General features: G+C 41.7%; 1 protein-coding gene and 1 pseudogene across 1 annotated transcript in view; both read right to left on the bottom strand.

Annotated features, from left to right (window-relative positions):
• PIP5K1B (phosphatidylinositol-4-phosphate 5-kinase type 1 beta) overlaps window positions 1-16,267 on the bottom strand; it is a 322,492-nt gene that overhangs the window by 41,980 nt on the left and 264,245 nt on the right. The gene's annotated exons all lie outside the window — the stretch shown is intronic.
• LOC123819816 overlaps window positions 428-16,267 on the bottom strand; it is a 30,728-nt pseudogene continuing 14,888 nt past the window's right edge.

The raw sequence follows: 16,267 nt of genomic DNA, 5'->3' as shown, positions 1-16,267 counted from the left end.
AACCATTTCTCTTCCTTCCCACCTCCCATCCCTCTTACCCCCAAAGAATATATCAGTAATAGCCAAAAAACTACACACGTGCTACGCTGTAAAAATGCAGTTAACACCACTGGGAAGAAGGCCGTGGGTTGTAGAGATGCTCTTTGAAGATCGACAGTATCTTTTTGCTCTCCCACACACCCATTCTGCAAGTTTTTTCCAATACAGGAGGCCCTTTGCTTTTCTCATCAAAATACACAGTGGGTCACCCTGAAACATGTATCCTCCCTCCCCTCCACTGGAGGAGGGGGCGTGCGAACTATTCAGCATGGAACGGCTTTAAAGCATCTGGGCTGCTTCAAGGCCACCTCTATGGTGTCAAGAACTTCCTCTCCCCACTTGCAACCCAGTCAGATATGACTGGGGCTGGTACTCAGGAGAGTTTGTTCTAGTCATCTTTTCTGTCATCCTCCTCCAGAAGTAGGAATGCCACATCAGCCTTTCCTCACAGAAGGATACCACAGCCTGGGGGCACTTGACATTGGCTTCCTCAGCAGGGCTCAGGTCAGCCTGGTCAGAGTTTTCCTGTTTCATCAGGAACACGGATTCTCCACTGGAGTCTGTAGCCCCAGTGATCCGCTCCAGCTCTAAATCCCAGGCAAAGCCTCGTGGCTTTTCTGACCTTTCTTCCTCTTTGGCTTGCTCTTCTCTCCCTTTATTTCACAATCAGAGGCAGTGCTGTGGGGCCCCTCTGATTTCTCTGTCTCAAGTGCAGTTTCCCGTGACGGTAGAACGTGGGCAGTGAGGTCGGGCCACTCCAGGTTCTCCTCTGGCTCCCACGGGTTGTCCTCACCTGAGACCCCCTTCCACCTCAGGAGCTACTCCTCGCTGCCCCGCCCTGGATGGTGGAGAACTTTTCCATCACATACTCCTCTCCCTCCACTTCTAGCGCCTCCTCGACTTTCCTCTTGTTGTGTTCTTTTCCCCCAAGGTGGCCGCCAGCTTTCTGGTATAAAGGGTGGTGCTGCCTGGAGTAGCAGCACCCAAGAGCCCCAGAGGACTCCGTGCTGCAATACAGGGACACTGCCTGGGGCAGGGGGTGGGGGAGGGTGGGGGAGGGGGGGAGGAGTCACACGCAGAAAAGCGACAGGATTGGTTGCAGGGTCAATGGAGCCGTCACTGAAGCAGCACACGGCAGGTGCCGGCCCACAGCACTCTCTTCTGCCGAACCAAAGAGCCTCGCACTGTGGGCCGTGGCCCTTTTACACACCACAGCCCTTCAAGTTCAGGATCAAAACTAGGAGCTTTAGAATCAAAGGTCAGTATGCTTAAATAGTGGTTCTCAAACTGTAATGTGTATTAGAGTCGCCAAAAGGCCTAGGAAGTGGCATTTTACAACTTGCTCTTTCTGAAGCAGTTGGTTCTAGAATCTGTACTTTAAGAAATACCAGCTTACAGACACAGAAAGAAAAATACTACATGGTCTCACTTATATGTGGAATCTTAAAAAGTCAGCTACGTAAGAGCAGAGAGTAAAACAGCGGTTACCGGGCGGGGAGGCGGGGGAAACGGGAGGTGCTGGCAGAAGGACGCTGAGTTGCCGTCAGTCCGTAGTGTGAACAGTCTGGAGACCTAGCGTGCAGTGGTGAGTTAACACTGCTGTTCTGTGGACGGGAAGTTTGTGGAGAGTGGGTTCCAGGTGCTCCCACCACATACACAAGGGATGGGTGTACAAACGTCTAGTTATAAATGAGTCCTGGGGATGAGATGATTTAGCATGGTGACTACAGTCACCAGTACTGTATGGTATAGCTGAGATCTGCAAAGAGAGTAGATTTTTTGTAATCCTTACCTGAAGATACCTTCACTGATTTTAGAGAGGGAGAAGGAAGGAAGGAGGGAGGGAGGAAAGGAGGAAGGAAATTAGAGAAAGAGAGAGAGGGAGACAGAGAGAAACATTGATGTGAGAGAGAAACACCGATCTGTTGCCTCCCATAGGCACCCTAACTGGGGACCAAACCCACAATCCAGGTAAGTGCCCTTACTGGAAATTGAACTTGTGACCTCTTGATGCAGGGGAAGATGCTCAAAACCAACACAGCCACACTGGCCAGGGTGAGAGCAGCTCTTAAATAAAAACAAGCAAACAAAAATAAAACCACAAATTAAACCAAGCAACCAAGAAAAACCAAACAGAAAACACAATCTCTACCTTTAAGAGTCTAGTGAAGGAAAGAAACAAGCTAACTTTGACTAAATGAAATTAAACTCTTGGTCTCTACAACAACATACAATGTAGCTACTGTGCGAAGAGATGAGTATGTTAATTAGTTTGACTACAGCAATCATTTCACTATGTATAGCAAATCATCATGCTATCCACCTTAAATCTACACAATTTTATTTAAAAATATTGAAAAGATCGTTCTAGGGGAGAAGAGTTTGTAATCACTCATGTAAAATAAAAACAGGAAATACAATACGTCCCAAACATATTTAGCATGATAAAACTTCGATGACTTGCATATGTATTATTTCCTATGTAACTTTTTTGAAACTGTACTTTGGAGAAATTTGTCACAGACATTCAAAACTAATGTATTAGGTTGTCATAAACAAATACTGAAACCTGAGAAAAAAGAAAAGAATAAAAGAAACACTGGCTCAGAAGAATGCTAAGGCAGTGAGGTGTGTAGCCCCCAAATGGCGTGTGTGGTGTGCTGGTCTGAATGACCGAGGACCAGAAGGGCCCATCCCGCGCAGTCCGGCAAGGAGTGAGGAGGAGGGTGTCGGCCACTGCCACCCACAGCCCTGCCCGCACCTTTGCCGCCGTTCAGCGCTGGCTCTGCTCTGCAGCTGGTGTCGAGAGCACCTGGGAGAGTGGGCAGTCCACTCCAGAGGCAGGGTCTGGCTGAGGTTTAGGAGCTGCGGATACCACCGGCTTAGTGGGGTCAGATGTGTGTCACACTCAATAAACTCTGCCTTCTGGAAAGCAGAGGTAGGTCAACTAGAGAATGAGTCACTTCATAAACCCCATACAACACGGTACCCATTATTTGACATTGTTTGCATATCTGGCCTTTCACGTGTTAATGTGTTTAGTAATCTGCAAATGCAAATAATGATGTTTAAAACCTGTCACTGAAATTATATACCCTTTCTACTTTAATTTGCCTACTACTGAGAAGTCTAAATTATCCATTTTTGGAGTCTGATTTGAGCTCTAGTTATTTTGGATAATGCCTGTCTTTCATTTGTGTGTCTAAGTCCTATTTATATTAAGTTTCTCAATGGCTATTAATAAAAATGCTCTCAAAGTTTACTTGTTTAGCATCCTCCACAGCTTTTCCCCAGATGGACTGGTTATAGTACAACCTGGGAAACATTGGTTCTCCTCTCATGGTTTCCCCTTCTGACCAGAGTTACTTAGCAGCGACCTGGGCCATTGCTCCATCTCTCTGGGCTTGTCCTTTATCCATATAGTAGTGATAAAAATCACTTTCCTCATTTACCACAAGGTTGACATGAATAATTTATATGCAGTGTCTACCATGCTCCTTGATTTTGGAAGGTACCTAGTAAATGTCTTTTCCCACTTAAGCCGGAGGTTCTTGAATTTACCTTCCTCATTGTCTCCTTGTCTCTAACAATGTAACAGCATTTGTGAGGCTTCAGTGAGATGACTCCTATCAACTCTCTCATTTGTGTTCAATACGTTTTAGCTCCTAATAGTATTATCACTGAAGATTGTTATCGTAAAGAAACAGGTACTTTATGGACTTCAGTGGCACAAATGTATTGATAAATGTTTAACAACGGACTTTTGGGAAAAGTATGTGTGTATACACGTTTATTGTGAATTTTACTGACAAAGAATGTGTGGCACATAATTTACAAATAATAATAAAATATGCAATAATGTTTACTGTAACTGCTATATACTAATTGATTATCATAGAATACTCTTGTTGATATTTGTGGAAATTTCACACCCACAGCAAACCTATCATTGTAACTGAATGTGTAGTTCTAACATGATGTTGGTTGATATTTTCCTTTACATTAATAAGGCAACAATGAAATGGAGACATTTGTTAGAATGTCACTCATTTGTCAATAACATGAGCTACTTGTCTGGAAAATGGGAAGACTGTCTGCAAATACTGGAAGAATATTCCCTCAATTTTTTTTGTGCTATCAACAATGCAGTATCTACAGATGCAACATGCTTTTATTTAAAAAAAAATAACGAAACAATATATCTAGCCCCGAATTACAGCATTTGACAACTGCTGTGGAAAAAATATTTCTACTTCAGTCTACCATTGTGATGTCACTGAAGGAGGGGCTGAAAAAAAGCACCCCATTATACAGTATCTTCACTGCACACATATGAATACATAATAGCTTCAAGGGCAGATATTAGTAGATATGAAGTAAAATAATTAGGAAGAGAGGACTTTTGAGCATTACCTTTTAAAATATATAACTCATTTAGTTGTAAGTTTATGTAATTTAATTTTTAATAATGGCTGTGCTTAACAGCTGGCTCACAAAATGGACAGCTGACTCTCACGGGCCAGAGGGAGCACACCACTTCACACGGGTGAAAGAAGCACCTATCAGCCATTTTTTCACAATCTAGAGAAGCTGCCCTTTCCATCGGAATCACTCTGGCTGATGGCAAAATGTTACCAGTGAACCACAGAGCCTGGTGGGGATCCAAAATAATCAGAAGGGCCGCTCCAGTCCTTATCTCCATATATAATTTCTTAATCAACAGACACTAACGGCATCATTACAAGAACATTTTGACTTTGAAGAATTACAGCCCATTTCTTCCCGTTCTAAAACCTGAAAAGTAAAAAAGAGTGTGTGCTAGTGTGTATGGAAGATAATGTATATGTATGTGTGTGTATATACGTATGTGTGTACACACACACTAAGGGAATAAAATCCACAATATCTGCATGCACTAAAAATTCTCCTGTCTTTAGTTTAATGACCTACTTTGTCCTTCCAACACTATGGGAAAGATGTGCCATTCTATGCAATACTGCTTGTGTAGGAAATTGCCTACTAATTGCCAGGAACAACCACACACCTGCGGTAATCATCAAAGCTTAGGCCAGTCCTGTTACAAGTACATAATGAATAAGCATCTAAAAGACCTGGTGGCACAGTGCCTGGCCTTGACAACCTATAATTAATCCTAGCTATAATTCTAGATGGTACAGAGTTTCAGTGAAAAACAATTTAAGGGGAAAAAATGCTCCTTTAAACAATTTTAGACTTCATGAGTCAATGATTTTAGAAAGTCAGCATCATCCCTTGTAAAATTTAAGAAAAGATCAAAGGAAAAGCCATTGGATTCAGCGTTAACGAAACTAGATTCCGGTCTTGACTCTGCTACTGTCTACCTGCATTATGTTGGAGCAAGCAATGCCACTTCTATGCACCTCAGTTTCCTAATTTTCAAAGTAAAGGTGTTGGGCTAACTTGTGGCCAGTTTTTTTTTAAATAAGGAAATTAACTTCCATAAGCAAAATAATACCATGCCCCATAATTAATAAAAAACTTAACAAATGTAACTTCAATGCTGCTCCCTTGAACAACCAAAGACCCTCTTACAGATTTTCCAAAGTCACACACTCTCCTTTGTTCTTCTGGACAAACACTGTGATTCTGCTAGTTTCCAAATGTATGTTTGATTGTCTTTCTAATGTGTATTGTAAGTCTTCCCTTTTGAAGTCTGCTGACTTGTGAGAACAAGGCTCTCTTCCAGGGATCATAACGCAATTCCCGGAAGGGGTTGGAGTGGGAGGCAGAGGACATCTTCAGGTACAAGACACGACTTTTAATGTCATGTGTTGGGAAGACAGGGTGTGGCGGTCCCAGCCCCGGGGCTGGTGAGTGCTCCTCTTCTCCCTTCTGACACTGAAGTTCTTATCAATGGCTAGGTCTTGTTTTAAAATTTTCAGTTTGTGGTCCTTTTCTCAGTACTCTTCAGTGTTTGAAAGTCTACAGTTTAAAGCCTATTGTGCCTGAGATCAAACAACAACAATAATTACCACCCCTAAAATTAGTAATAGCTACTCCTAATTGAGCCTGGCACTTTACATATATTATCTTTTACAATTTTGGTAACCCATCAAGGTAGCTATTATCACCACTTCACACATGAAGCAAATAAATAAGGTCGGGAGAGGCTGAGAATGGTGCTCTGAGACCCAGGTTTGGCAGGATGGTAAGGTACTACAAAGCGACCCCAGAATGACCCAGGCGAGACTGATGCCTGCCTTGGTTTGGAATGGGGAAGAGAGCAGTGTAACAGCCTGCAGGGGATCAGTGCCTGGTGATTTCACTATTACTGTCTCTCTGGAGACAAGAGTTGGGAGCTGGGATACCTATTCTAAGTGGCCAATGTGACACCCTACCAAGCAAAAAACACATGTAAAAAAGGATCCAACCCAGCAGGGATTGTGCAACGCACTGGCCAATGCACTGCAGATTCCCAGGCTAAGATAAACACTATACCAGCAGAACAGACTGAATTATCATTTGTGAGAAAAGCATGGAAAATATCTTTAGATGCTATGTAGATCTCACAACTGTGTACAAATACAACTAACTCTGCAATTATCAAAGCAAGCTCTCAACTACCAAAGCTACTAAATGTGACCCAGATTTAAGCGTCAAAACAATTCTATGATCACACCTGACATTGGCAAGGATGTGCTGCAGCTGGAATTGTTATACATTGCTGGGGGCAGTTAAGTTAAAAACTATGAACACACGCATACCTTCTGACCCAACAATGCCAATCCTAGGTATACACCTCATTGAAATGCATTCCTATGATACCAAAAGTCATGTAGGCCAATGTCTTTAGGAGCTGTACATAGTAGCCCTAAAGGAGAAACAACCCAAATGTCCACTATCAATAGATTATGTAAACAAATACTAGTATATTCATACATTGGATACTATTCAGCAATGAGAATTAATAAATACAGCAACACTAAACCACATGGATGAAACCACAAACATAATATTGAGCAAAAAAGCTGGATACAAAGAGAGTACATACTGTATGACTCTGTTTATATACTATTCAAAACCAGGTAAAACTAACAGAGCATTAGAAGCCGGGAGATGATGACATGGGAAGGTGGAAGGGGCTGTTATTGCAAAGGACCTAGAGGAGATTTCCAACAACAACTGCAGTTCTGTGAGTGGGGTTGTTCATCCCATGTATGTACATGAGGGAAGGAAGAGAACTTCTAAAAAGGTTATGGGAACACAGCCAAGGTTACTTATTTATATGTACATGGCTTTAGCCAGAATTCTAAGCCAGATCCAAGTTTTCTCATTCTTGTTTCTACCCTATTAATATGAAATAGAGTGGATTTCTCTTTCTTCCCACCCTGCATTCCCTTCCTCTGTTGTTAAGGGCTGCCCATGCAGCCTTTGGGGAATGAGGCTTCCCTAGTTCCATGTGGTCCTGTTGGGGATATACATCACAGCACCTTGCCTCAGAGGTGAGCCTCTGACCCAAGCTATGCTCATCGGACAATCTTAGGGACCCGAATCTTGTGTACTTTGATGAAGAATGGATACTAAGTGTAGGTGCTCAGTAATAAGATCAGCAGCAGCCAAGTGTGAGGCTGTCCATGAGTCTGAGATTGTCTGGAAGCAAGTTCCATGAAAGCAAGAGCGTGATAGATCCCCCACACTCCTCTAGCCTCACACCGCAGCACAGCGCCTGGGACATGGTCTCTACCATGTCCCAGTAAATACTGATTAGTATTTACTGATACTAATACTCAGTAAATATTGATTAATGAACGAATCCGCCGAGAGGCTGCATTTCATATTCTTCCCTTGGCTTGATGGCTTAGCCTTCTCTTTAGATTATGTGAATTGCCTGCTGTTTTCCCAGTAATTTCCTTTGCAATGCCAATTTATCTTGTTTGAAAGCAAAGAACCCTATCCAATACCTATTATTTCCACAGAATTGTTACATGTGCCATAATATTTGAGGACACAGCCTTATGGAGTTCCCTTTCTTGTAGCAATATATTTTCCCATTATTCTCACCCAAAAGAAGGAAGCTGATAGAAAACTCCTCAAGTGGAACATCATGGAACTTTATAATCTCTTAGGTGAATTTACTAGGTGGCATAAGGTCCCCATGAAAAAGACCACCTACAATATGAGGGGAAGTAGTTTATTTCTCTACTGTGCTTGGTTACCCTAAATTCAGACCAATTTCCACATGTTTATCCAGGGAAAGTCATGCAAATGAAACCAATGTAAATTGCATATGAGTTCACAGGAAGTGCCAACATTTTCTCAGGAAGGGACGGGCTCGACTGTTTCTGAGAAAAGATATTAAGATTTCAAAATCAATAGTGTGCCCAGAACCAATTTCAGAGAAATCGTATGCCTTCCTGCTTTGACTTTCATCTCCTTGAAGGTGGAAAGGCTGGAGCTGATGCAAAAAGAGCAGATTAATGACAGTGACAGTGTTGCCAAGTCAATGACCTATGAATAAAGTTTCGTACGTCTGCAGCATCTGGGACACGGTCTGATGATGTGCACCTTTCCCTCGGGAGATACACAGCCTGGGCTTCTATGTGTGAGACAGAGAAATTACAGCTGTCTGTATGTCCAGTGTAGGCAACTGACTAAAAGCGAGAGACTTCTACTTACCCTTGACACATCTGCATGGAAAACTGTGATCCAACCCCAAATTCTGGAAACTGGGAGGTCTGAGGTATTCATATCCAACCTTATATGGACTGAGATTCCATGGCAGGTTAAACTATAATCTGCATAATACACTAATCACAGCTAAGGCTACCTACGAAAAGACCCACACTGTGTGACAGAAAGTTGTCCTTATGTGTGCAACTAGTATACTAAGTGTACCTCATTCCCAGTAAAGCCTTAGGAGGTAGTTTTCAAACATGATTCCCAACATACCTATTACAACAAAATGCTACTCTGATTTATGCTTGTGGTGTAGGTTTTGGTAATGTCATTTTGAGGGAAGAAGCACCAACTACCTTTTAAAAAAACATTAAAAAGCTAAACTCCATATCATATTTGGGTTTGGTAAGTTTTCCCTAATGTTCTTGTTCTGTTCCCATTAGGATATCACATTACATTTAGTCATTATATCTTCTTGAGCTCCTATAGACTGTGATGGTTTCTAGGACTTTCTTTACTTTTGAAGACCTTGAGAGTTTTGAAGAGAACTTATTACGTATTTTGTAGAATGCTCCACACTTTGGGTTTGGCTGCTGTTTTTCTCATGGCTAGAGAATATTATAGGTTTTTGGAAGGAAGGTCACAGAGGTAAAGTACCACTCTCATCACATCATGTCAAGGGCATATATTATACTATTACAATGACTAATCACCAATGACGTTAACCTTGATTATCTGGCCAACATGGTATTTACTAGTTTGCTCCACTGTAAAGTTACTCCCACCTCCTTCCCAACTAGACTTTTTGAAAGCAAGCCACTGAGTGCAGCCCACTCTTAGAAGGAGTTATGCTCCACCTCTGTGAGAGCAAGTCGCTGCATAAATTACTTGGAATTCTTGTATGGGAGATGGTCTCTTCACCCCTATTTACTTATTTAGTCATTCATTCATTCATTCATACATTAATATCAGTATGGACTATCATATATTTATTTCTTCGTTAGGGTATTATTCAATGATATCCTATCTTTTTTTGTTTTAAAGATTTTATTTATTTAGAGAGAGGGGAAAGATAGGAGAAAGAGAGGGAGAGAAACATCAATGTGTGGTTGCTCCTCACGTGTCCCCATCTGGGGACGCGGCCTGCAACCCAGGCATGTGCCCTCATTGGGAATTGAACCAGCAACCCTTTGGTTTGCAGGCCTGTGATCAATTCACTGAGCTACACCAGCCAGGGCAATGCTACACCATCTTATTGCTCAAAGTGTTTTAGTGTTACGTAGTTATTGAGAGCTCTTTCAGATAGCTCCTGTGCCTTCTGACACATTTCCAAATTTTTTTATTTACTTTTTGAAGACCAATTACATTTTTTTAATAGAGAAAGATAGATATCTGTATTGTTGGATGGCTTATATATGGAAACACTGAAGAACTAGGTTGAATTTTCTAATCCTCAGTAAATACAGAGCTCTAGTATCATTTTACAGTTAATCCAAAGGATTAAGATTGACCTCATTTACTTCGTCATTCATTACTGGATAAACTTTGTATGCCCCTATGTGTTGTGTTAGAGGTCTGAAACTGAGTTAGTTTTCTTAAGTCATTCCTAGTCCATGACTGGTATTAATTCAGGCTGAAAGGCTAGATCTTTCATAATAAGGCTGTCTATCAGAGGTGGCAATGGTAAAGTAAGCTCTGCTGGAACATTAGCCTTTCCAGGGATTCTCTCTGCTCTCCATCTTCACCTTGAACTTACAAATTAAATTGCAGCTTCACAATAACTGGTTAGAACCAGTAGATTAGTTGAAATCTACTTCTAAGTTGGAGGTGCAGGGGTAAGGTAGAAAGAATACAGAATTACTCATTCTTGGGGACCCAGGAGAGGTCTAGGTGTCCTCTGATTCTATGTGTTGAGGGCAGTGCCCAGCAGGTAGTAAGTCTATTAAACTGATGGAAGGGCTACCTTATTTTAAAAAATGGATATTTGAGTATATGTTATATTCTAGGCATCGTACTGGATAGTGATATATATTATCTTACCCTCACAATAAATAACCTTGTGAAGTAGATGTCATTATTGTTTTGCTATTGGGAGGTTAAACCATGGAGCTGGTGAATGACAGAGTGGCATTCTAATTCAAATGGCTACATGTTGGCCCTGGCTAGGTAGCTCAGTTGCTTGCAGCATTGTCCCAATACACCAGTGCTGCAGTTCAATTTCTGGTCAGTGCACTTGCAAGAATCAACCAATGACTGCATAAATAAGCAGAATAGCAAATTGGTGTTTCTCTCTCTCCACTCCCTGTCTCTGCATTCCTCTCTCTCTAAAAAAAGAAAATCAACCAATAAAAAAAATTCTAAAAGCCTCTATGCTAGATTACCTGTATAAACTGGATCACATGGTTCTACTATCTTACAGTTTCCTCAAAGGAAGTACACTGTGCAAGTATGGGTAATGTAAGCCCTGGGTTTGTTTAAGGCCACATGCTTGCTAGTTTGGTTTCACTCCATTTACAAGGAAGGAAAGAGAGGGGTTATAGATGTCTAACAGACTTTTTCTTTTCCATGAAGCTCTGGATTTGTTGTGACCAAGCACTCAAGAACAGCAGGGTCAGAAGAAAACCTAAGGGCATTCTAGTTAAAAATGCCACGTGATGTTTCTCTCTCTTCCAGAGCAATCTTCCTAGATGGCTGTTCCGTTCCAGGGAGAGGCTTAGCATTTTCAGAGGTAGCCAATTTCTTCTATAACCACTCTGTTAAGCTCTTCCTTCTATAGAACAATCATCTCTTTGTAACTTCCATGTGTGGGTTTACATGCTCCCTCTTGGGAAAGAAAGCTCTCAGCCTGCTTCCAAGTGCCAGCCCCCGTGGCTTCCGGCACTGCACGGGGAGTCGGGTTAGTGCTGGGTCAGCTTCTGCTCCTGCAGCTGACCCAGAAAGCCCCAGGGGAGCACCCTTCACAGCAAGGCAACCACAGGACTGAGATGCCGATTTATTCAGAATTCAATTTATTAATACATGCCTCTGTTCTGAGACAGCTAAGATCGGATGTTTACTCGTGATGAATAAATATTCGCTCTTTTATTTCCCTCAGGCCCTCTACTTCTCTTAATGGCATCGTAATCATCCTTTTGAAACTCTTAGGAGACATTTCAGTGCACCGAGTTCCTCTGAAGTAAAGTGCCTCTGTGGGTGAGGGTGGGGCCACATAAATTTCTAAGTGTCTACCACATTCCAAGTTCAAAGCAAACAATCAAGGAAATCTTGAACATGGCTGACTATGAAGTGATCTTGAAGAATGATGACTTACTGGCAAAAGAGAAGGAAGTTTAACGTCTGCCACTAGGGAAGAAAACACTATTGATTTCATTTCCTTCTGATATGACTAGCAGGTGCTCAGACGCACTGAGCTGAAAAACAAGTAAGGTGGGGAGAAAATGAGTAGTTCTATCAACTGCCAGGAGCTGAGAAATCAGAGATATATTTTTATTCAAGTTCTTTTCCCCTTGGGGATCAGATCTCAAGTTGTAAGTTAATTTGGCTGAAAGACTTTGACCCAGCGAAAGCTACTGGCGGGGCCAGAAGAAAGCGCATGAACATCCCCCTCACCAAAGCCTGCCGCTGTGGGGAGCAGGCCGTCCATGGAACTATTGTCTGGAGTGAACAGCTCTATGGCTTAGCTCTAGGAAGTCCCTAAAACACCGTGTTTTATGCAATGGCTGTATCACACGTGGTTTCCGGCTGCTGTCACAGTAAAAAGTCCCTGCCCGGGGGAACTACTGGTCCCTGTAATAGCAGGACCAAAGTCAACTAATATCAGAAGACACACCAACAGAGTCTTCCCTCTGGAAATGGCCGCATGGGCCTGTGGCCCTCAGAGGGGGCTGTGCTCGGTTTAATGCTCTGCTGCTGCCATCTTGAAAATGTTGATCATTTTTAAATAAGGGGCCCCACAGTTTTTATTTTGCATGGGGTCGCACAAGTTAGGTAGCTAGTTTGAAATGGTTGTAATGCTTTGGACAGGTAAAGTGGTTTTTCATAATCTAAATCAAATATATGTTTCTGTTATCAATGGAGTGACATAAAGGTCCTTTTTAAAAGTGAAAGAAAGGTGACATTTTAGGTTGAGAAACAGAATCGTAAGGTTTAGAGACTGTGGTAATCCTAGAGATCATGTTTACTAACAAGCAGAATTCAGCCCAAGGTTGTATTACATTGAATTGTTTAGTAGGAGGTAAAGACTATTTAGAACGATCTTGATGTTCTAAACGTACATGACACAATTGTGCTGTTGACTATGTGGACAGAGTGGGCAGCCAGACAGACATTTAGAAAGTTTCTTCCCTTCATTCAGTAGTAGCTGAAAGGAGTGCTGTGGAAACTGTAACCAAAGGAAGCACGCTTCCAGAAAAATCTCAAGAAAAAGTATCACAAGCAACAGTAGTAGCTCTAAAGGGTAGTTCTAGACAAGGATTGTTTCTTATTTAGAGATTGTGACATTCTTGGAAAGTATGTAGTCTGAAATAAATCACTATTAAAATGGCATGCTGTGGTTGGTGTGGCTCAGTGGATTGAGTGCCAGCCTGCGAACCAAAGGGTCGTGGGTTTGATTCTCCGTCAGGGCACATGTGTGGTTTGCAGGCCAGGTCCCCAGTAGGGGGCGCACGAGAGACAATCACACATTGATGTTTCTCTCCCTCTCTCCTTCCCTGCCCCTCTCTCTAAAAATAAATATTTTAAAAAATTTCTATCAAGAAAAAAAAAGAAATGGCATATGTGAAGTTGCCCATTCCACTGAAGTTCTGAAATTGTTCATCATGTAAATAATTGCCATGTCTCTTTTACAATAAACTAATGATATCCAAAAACAAAAACAAAAACAAAGAAACTAGAAAATGTTAACAGGGTATAAGGTGTAATTCTAGGCACCAGAAATGCAAAGAGGAATTATAAGTCATCCCTGGCCTCAAGGTCAAGTATCACAGAGCATGATAAGCTTAGTCACCGTCCTCCCCATCACTTTATACCCAGAGCCCCAGAATCAGTTTAGACAGGCTTATGACTCTCTTCAAATTACAGCCCCACTTGAGAATTGTATTTAAGACATGTAATAAACACTTAATTTTATCTGTGGAATATTAACAATAAAATCTATCTAACCTTTATGAGGCAGTCAGAATTTGAGCGCTCTGATCATTTGCTGAGACAAAGAGATGCTTCGTGACTCGACCAGAAGCTTGTGTCCTCTATCTCAAATTGCTTTGTCATAAGCTTTAGGATTATGAATGCACTTAACTGGCTTTCTGAATTCCTAGAGGACTGAGTTTTCCATTTGCATATGAAAAAGAATATTCCCCTCCTTGGTAGCACAGAAATATCCTCATATTTTTGGATTCTGTATAAAATGAGAGTACTTATTCAAAGCAAATGTTTATTCTATGTTTTATTTTTTTCTAAATCAGAATTTCAAATGAAAAAGTAATCTCAATAATATATATTGTTATGGTCCTGAATAGCTTGAGAAGGCAAAATGTACATTTGTGTTCAGGTAAAGATGTTTCCACCTTTGCTTGCTACCCCCAAACACAAAATAGCAGAAAAAGCCTAAAAAAATCTCATTCACAGAACTCTCAAAAGGCTCAGGAATCAGAGGTACTAGTGTTTCTGAAAGTGTGTGTTTGGGGGGCACAGCTAATATAATTATGTTTGGTTGCGAGTCTGATTAAGAAGCAGGCAGATCATCTCCCCCACTCCTTACCTTGGGGCAAGTGCCCTTTCTCAACCCTGGAATAAAAAAAAGGATTTATTCTCTACAGAGGGTTTCTGTACTGGGGCAGGGGGTCCCTAGCACTGTGTAGGCTAAGGGACCACACTGAAAATGAGGAGATCAAGTGGGTGTTAGCCTGGTGGATTCAGAGACACCTTCTTCCCTCACTCAACTCCCAGGAAGCTGGCAGCCAAATGCTTCTGGTGGTTGACATTGAAGATAGGGGGAGTCTTTTGTAGGGAATCTAATCAACCCAAGAAGAAAGACAAACATACTGGTATCAGTGGTTCCCCCAACTAAACGGCTCAGCCAGATCATGCTATGTAAAACCCACAGATGATAAGCCCCAGCCACACACCTGGAGATATTAATCTTCTTGTAATGTCCCACTTTGTGTTTGCAATTGTTTAATCAAAATATTATTCACACACCACACAACTGAACCATTTAAAGTGCACAAGGTAATGGTTTTTAGCATATTCAGAGTGGTACAACTATCCCCACAACCAATCATAGAACATTTTTATCACTCCAGAAAGAAAACCAATCCTGGGCTGTCACTCTCCATCCTCCCCATGCCCCCAGCACTGGGCGGCTCCTACCCTACTTTCCGTCTGTACAGACTTTCAGCGGCACAGTTTGAAGGGTGAGCAGACAACCAAGGATTACCAGAAGTCTCAAGAAAGTCACTGCTGTACAAGATAGAGACAAATATATAAGAAAGCTAACTGGGGGAAGACTCATCGTGCCAGGAGGGGCGAGGGCTGTAAAACCACATCCCCACCATTAATTATATCCTCAGATAAGTTACTGTGACTACGCAGTAAATAATATGATACTTAAAAGATTAAAAAGGTCTTAGCAAGTAAAAATATAATAGTAGAAGTGACTCAATAACATGGTTCCATGAGAACACGAGGAAACCTCACCCAAAAATGGAGCAAAGAGACAAAGATGGGAGCCGGAAAAAGAACAATAGAAATACGGAAGACCAGTCTAGCAGTTTCGATTTTCAGGGGAGGTTGTACAGAAAGAGAGAACGGAGGCAAGGAAATCGTCAAAAAAGTGTTTTAGACCTAAAACAAAAACATGGAAAAGAAAAATAAAAGAAAAACAAAAACTTCCTAACCTGAAGGATGTGAGTGTGCAGACTGAGAGGGCCCACAGAGGGCTGTACAGAGGATGAAAGCACCACCCACTCCAAGGCACTCTGTCAGGCAAAAGAGATCTTTAAACTTCCAGCTGGGGAAGGGGGCGCAGGTCACATGCAAAGGACTGGGATACAGAACGGCTGTGGGCTTCTCAACGGTACTGGGGGAGCCTACAGACGATGGGATAATGCCTTTGAAAGCCTACAGCAGTGATTTTCAACCTTTTTCACCTCATGGTACACATAAACTAATTACTAACATTTGGGCCATGCCAAAAAATATGTATTTTTTGCCAATCTGACAAAAAATAGGTATAGTTTTGAAGAATAATAATGGTAATTAGCTATCCTTTTTGCTCTAAAGTGACTTTTTAAAAAATCATGTGCCTATACTTGTACATAAGGATAGCTGGTATCAAGAATTCAGCAATCAGATGACACCTTATTACGTGAGATGACCAATAACGATGTGACTCTATTACATGACTTATATATTTATGGTTCAAGACAGGGCATTCACACCAAATGGCTATTGTGTTGGCTGTTGCCATTTTTTTATTTGACAGCCTAAGGGAAAAGAGGTTAGTGCCTCTGACTAAATAGTCAGGTACTGATTGTTGCTTTAAAAATTCTTGTGGCTCACCAGTTGAAAATCG

The sequence above is a fragment of the Phyllostomus hastatus genome, unplaced genomic scaffold, assembly GCF_019186645.2.
Source record: "Phyllostomus hastatus isolate PE091 unplaced genomic scaffold, TTU_PhHast_1.1 phas_contig_34, whole genome shotgun sequence".
Lineage (NCBI taxonomy): Eukaryota > Metazoa > Chordata > Mammalia > Chiroptera > Phyllostomidae > Phyllostomus > Phyllostomus hastatus.
The sequence above is the reverse complement of the archived record's forward strand: the minus strand, read 5'-3'. Positions and strand labels throughout refer to the sequence as shown.